The sequence below is a fragment of the Ptychodera flava genome, assembly GCF_041260155.1.
Source record: "Ptychodera flava strain L36383 chromosome 3 unlocalized genomic scaffold, AS_Pfla_20210202 Scaffold_27__1_contigs__length_13241970_pilon, whole genome shotgun sequence".
NCBI lineage: Eukaryota > Metazoa > Hemichordata > Enteropneusta > Ptychoderidae > Ptychodera > Ptychodera flava.
The window spans coordinates 2,916,536-2,922,776 of record NW_027248281.1 but is presented as its reverse complement, the minus strand read 5'-3'; positions in this window follow the sequence as shown (position 1 = coordinate 2,922,776).

The following is a 6,241-nucleotide window of genomic DNA, read 5'->3' as shown; positions in this document are numbered from 1 at the left end:
AATATTTTTGATCATAAATTTTTATACAAATGCACACGCAAACACCTCAGGGGTATGGAGCGACAGAATCCCCCAAAAAAGAGCTTAGATTTTTTCAAATGACCTTCCTTACAAACTCAAAAGGTGTTAATGCTCAGATTTCCCATTCTGACTTGCTATAATTTTGAAATTACCCCTCAAAGGGGTTGGACAGAAAGTACTGGTGGATCGCAATATTTTTGTGCAAGCGTGTGTGTACATATTTTGATATTTGGATTTAATTAAAAATCAGCTGTTGATAATGTTGATTCACTATACATGGTATACATATATTTTCTCATACATGTATGAGGAATCTATGTAATACTTTCTCGAAACAAATCTATATCTATGCATTTAAAAATATTTGATAATTTACATAAATGTACTTAAATGAAATAGGGTTGTTACAACTGGCATGATGACAAAAAGTTTGACCTTAGAATTTCACCAAAAATGTTCATCCACTATACATGGTAGTGAATGATAAAATTGTGAATAATTTTTTTCCAATGAAAAACTTGGTATACTTGTGCATATACAGACGTTCAATAATTAACATAATTGTACTTGATTAGAATATGATAGTTAAAGGTGCATATTATGTGTACAAGAAATCGGATTATGAAATTTCACTGAAAATGTTCATCCACTATACATGGGAGTCTATGAGGAAAATATGAATAATTTTTTTCAAAAACAAAAATAGGTAGACCCATGTATTTATGTACTCTCGATTATTGATATCAATGTACTTGATTAGATTAGGGTGGTAACAAATGGATGTGTTCGCCAGAAATTGGATTTTGGAATTATACCAAAATGTAGATTCACTGTACATGGGAGTCTATGAGGAAAATATGAATATTTTTTTTCCAATACAAAACTATCAAAATCTGTGTATTTATAGACATTTGATAATTCATTTTAAAGTACTTAGTTAGCCTAGGATGGTTAAAGGTTGATATGTGTGTGCAAGAAATTAGATTTTGGAATTTCATCGAAATGCTGATTCACTATACACTGGAGTCTATGAGAAAACTAAGAATAATTTTTTTACAATGCTAAACTAAATTAATTTGTGCTTTTATAGGTGTTTGATAATTGATACAAATGTACTTGATTCAAATAGGGTATTTAAAAGTTCAGATGTGGACAACAATTATGATATTGGAATTTCACCTAAAAGTATTATTTAACTTTTCATGGTACTAGAAGTCTCAGTACAGGTAACTGTTAAATAATTTCCCTGACAAAAGTTGCTATATCTCTAATATGTAAGTAATAGGAATTATTCTCAGTGCAGTGAGCTTGATTTACAATAAGACAAGCCTCAGAGTTGTCAAGTCAAGATGTTCATGTGACAGATAATTATACTTTTGTTCAGATTTACAGGTGAATGACTTCAGAGAATGAAATCATGCAACCATCATTTTTATCTCCCAGAATATTTCTGAACACTGAAACTGCTTTTTGACGGGATGGATACTTATGAAAATTAAGTGACCCCCCAACCCCCTCTGAGCTGTTTGAAAAATACATGAACCCCCTTTGCAGTTTCCAAATTTGAGGTGAACCCCCCCCCCCCGGATTTTGCCAGCCCATCCCGGGCCATAATAACTGAACGCTCCCTTATGTATCATTCGGTCTTCTGTATCGTCTGATTTCTCATTCACCTCGCTCGTATGCGTTTCACCTACTGACGTCACTCCGCGGTCGAGGGGCTTCAGTCGGCAGGCCAGCTTCAACGCGATCAGCACCAAAATGGGCGATGAGTGTCGTCAAAGATGCTGTGCCGTAATCACGAATATCCAAATCGCGATCTGGATATTTGCAAGCGTTGAGAACTTTATCGAGGCACGTTAGTAGATCGGTACATTCCCCGGGGTACTTTCACTAGGAAAACGTGCGTTCGATCAAATGAGTTATGTATTCACGCCTCGTATTTGCATAACCATCAATATGATTGGCAGCTGCGTACGTTAGGGCATGGCCATTGTAAACTGATTCGCTCAAAATGTTGCAATTTCAGGCGACACCACGTGGTTGTCGGTGGGTTGCAATCTCGGAAATAACAAAGCAAAGTTGTTAGGAAATAATTTTAGCTCAACTTGTTACAATTCCAAGACATGAGGATAACTGTTGCAATAATTTTGGTGGGTGACGTCGTTGACAAAATAGCGCCCACAACGGACGCCAATATTTTGCGTACAGTCAAACGCATTGCCTCCAGAAAAATGCGTACGAAAAAATTCCAGTGCTTATAATACGCACTTTTTTGCGTAACCGCGAACTCTGATGAACAATTCCTATTACTTACATATTAGAGATACATGTATAGCAAGTTTTGTAAGGGAAATAATTTAACAGTTACCTGTAGACTACTGTACTGGTACCATGAAAAGTGAAATTATACTTTTAGGTGAAATTCCAATATCATAATTGTTGTCAACATCTGAACTTTCATATATCCTATTTGAATCAAGTACATTTGTGTCAATTATCAAACAAATGTAAAAGCAAAAATTAATTTAGTCGAGCATTGTAAAAAAACCATTCATAGTTTTCTCATACACCCCAATGTAGAGTGAATCAACATTTTGGTGAAATTCCAAAATTCAATTTCTTGCACACATGTCTACCTTTAACCATCCTAGCCTAACTAATACTTTAAAAAAAAAGAACTATCAAACGTCCTGGTTCATAAATACACAGATTTAGATAGTTTTGAATTGGAAAAAATGATAATCGAGAGTACATAAATACACAGATTTACCCATTGTGTTTGAAAAAATTATTCATAGTTTCCTTTCAGACTCCCATGTATAGTGAATGGACATTTATAGTGAAATGCGAAAATCAGATTTCTTGTACACATAATATGCACCATCATATTCTAATCAAGTACAATTATGTTCATTATTCAACGTCTGTATATGCACAAGTATAGTAAGATTTTGATTTGGAAAAAAATGATTCACAATTTTATCATAGACTCCCATGTATAGTGGATGAACATTTTTAGTGAAATTCTACAGTCAAACTTTTTGTCCACATACCAGATGAAACAACCCTATTCCAATTAAGTATTTTACGTCAATTATCAAATATCTTTAAATGCATAGATAGGTTTGTATTGAAAAAGTATTACATAGTTTGCTCATAGACTACCATGTATAGTGAATCAACATTATCAACAGCTGATTATCAATTACATCCAAATATCAAAATTGTGTACACATACGCATGTGCAAAAATATTGCAATCCACCTGTCATTTCTGCCCAATCCCTTTGAGGTATAATTACAAAATCATAGCAAGTCAGAAGGGGAAATTTGAACAGTACAAGTCATCGTTGATGACACAGTCCCCGCTTGTCCATTTTGTTATAATCTTTTGTGTCTAGGTAGCTGTGGTCTAGGTAGCTGTGGAATGACATTGATGCAACGGGTGCATCAGGCCTGTGACTTGCATAATAAAGTAATCTGAGGAACGTTCAATAAATGACTCATTTCTGCCGGTAATGACCACTGAAGGAACTTTTGATTACATCACACATAACGATGCCCTCACTGCCTCTAGTGTCATGACGGCACATACTATACACATGGTTTGTTGGAATTTTCGAAATGGTATGGGATCGGGTATGTTGTTGTAATCAGCCATTTTGGATCATATAATGAAACAAATTAATGTGCACAAGAATGCAGCCATATCACGTTTAAACAAAATCAGTCCATCAAAGGACAGTGACCTATGTTTGTTTCAAAGACATAAAAAATAACACCAAAATTGAAATCAAATGGCTGTCTATTGACCATATGGATCATAGCACAAAATTAGTAGACATGCATATGTATGCCATAGTACTTTATCTTTGTACCAAGTCTCAACAACATTGGTTAAGGAATATTTGCATATGATTAAGCCTCAAAGACATGAAAAAATCCAAAAATGACCATCTGGCAGCGATATTGGAAAAAAATGACAATCTGGCAGCCATATTGGAACGTGTCACGAAGTAAATTGACATGTACATGTCTGCCATAGTGCTTGATCTTTGTGCCAAGTTTGGACAAAATGGGTGTAATGACCTTTGAATTACGCTTCAAAGACATGCAAAATTCCAACAAAATGGCAGTTCTGCAGCCATATTGGATCCTATCGCCAGGTTAATTGATACATGCATATGTATGCCATAGTGCTTTGCCTTTGTGCCAAGTTTGAACAAAATCGGTTCAAGGATGTTTGAGTTATGGTTCAAAGACATGAAAAAATCGCCAAAAATGGCCGCCTGTTGGCCATATTGGATCAAATCACGAAATAAATTGGTGATCATATGAAGGGCATAATGTTTTGCTTTTGTAACAAATTTGAACAGAATCGGTTCAAGGATGTTTGAGTTATGGTTCAAAGACATGAAAAAATCGTAAACAAATCGCCGCCTGTCGGCCATATTGGATCATATCACGAAATAAATTGGTACTCATATGAAGGGCATGTTTTGCCTTTGTGCCAAATTTGAATAGAATCTGTTCTAGGATGTCTGAGTTATGGTCCAAAGACACGAAAAATCGCAACAAAATGGCCGCCTACGCCCATATTGGATCATGTCACAATATAATTCGACAGGCATATGTAGGCCATAGTGTTATGCCTTTGTGCCAAGTTTGAACAGAATCGGTTCAAGGATGTTTGAGCTATGGTCCAAAGACATGAAAAATCGCACAACAAAATGGCCGCCTCGCGCCCATATTGGATCGTATCGCGAAAATAATTTGACATGGATATGAAAGCCATATTGTTATGCCTTTGTGCCAAGTTTCAACAGAATCTGCTCAAGGATGTCTGAGTTATGGTCCAAAGACATGAAAAATCGCAACAAAATGGCCACCTTGCGGCCATATTGAATCGTATCGCAAAATAAATCGATGTGCATCTGTAGGTCATAGTGCTATTCCTTTGTGCCAAGTTTGAACAAAATTGGTTCCGCAGTGTCTGAGAAACTGTTGATGACGGGTGGACGGACAGACGGACGGACGGGACCCAATCTATAAGTCCCCGCCGGACTTCGTCCGCGGGGACTAAAAACCTTGTGAGTTTGTAAGGAGGGTCATTGAAAAAATCTGAGAATTTTGGGGGATTCTATTTCCCCCCCCCCCCAAGAGATGTCTGAGTGTGCAGCTTTACTCAAGCAATGTTGGGGGGTGGGGTCATGAAATTTTTGTCATCATAAAAGGAGGTCATCACTTTTTTGGTGCAATTGGTAGGGGGGCTCACTTATTTTGACCAATGCGCAGGAAGAATTTGCCGGCCCACCCCGGGCCATAATAATTGATCGCTCCCTAAGGCCCATTTTCATAGCTGTTTGAATAGCGTGAAGTGTGAACAGTCCAAACTTCCTCGTCTGTTCAGAACTTCTCAGCTCACGATCCTTTCTAGTAGTAACAACGTTGTCTAGCTGTTTTTGATGTGATGTCTAATTCCAATTCCGTTGAGGTTAATGCCCAAAACGTGCCCGCCAACAATGGCGCCGCCTGGCTTCGTAGAGCATGAAGGCTACTACAGTTGATGGAAACAAGCGAACCCGTTCAAAATCCTGAGAGATCAAGTTTGAGTTCAATGCCCAACCCTGAGACTTGCTGTAACTTGCGTTCTAACAAACAGGTCGCGATTGGCCATACTTAATCAGTAAAGATTCATTTCCGGGTCACATCTTCAAAGCCTTTGTAAAGCCCCCCTAGCGTAATGGTCAGTCACCTTAAGAATCTGTGAGTGAATTTGACGGGTCTTTTTAGCTCACATTTGGTTATACCAATGTGGGGTTATCGTATAAGCTGAAGTATGTATGTATGTATATATGTATGTATGTATGTATGTATGTATGTATGATGCATGCGTGCGTGCGTGCATGTATTTATGTATGTATGTATGTGTATATCTATCTATCTATCTATCTATCTATCTATCTATCTATCTATTTATCTATCTATTGCATCTATCAGTTGCATCTGTGTGCATTGTATCTATGCATTGCATCTATCGATTGCATCTATCGATTGTATCTATCGATTGCATCTTTGTGCATTGCATCTATGTGCATTCATCCATAATCTTTGTCTTAATATTCCACTTTGAACTGTTTTCTCCCCATATCTTATAGGAGTGAGGCCTGGGGTTTCAAGAACACTCTTACAATGTCAGTCAATTAAGGTTTGATGGG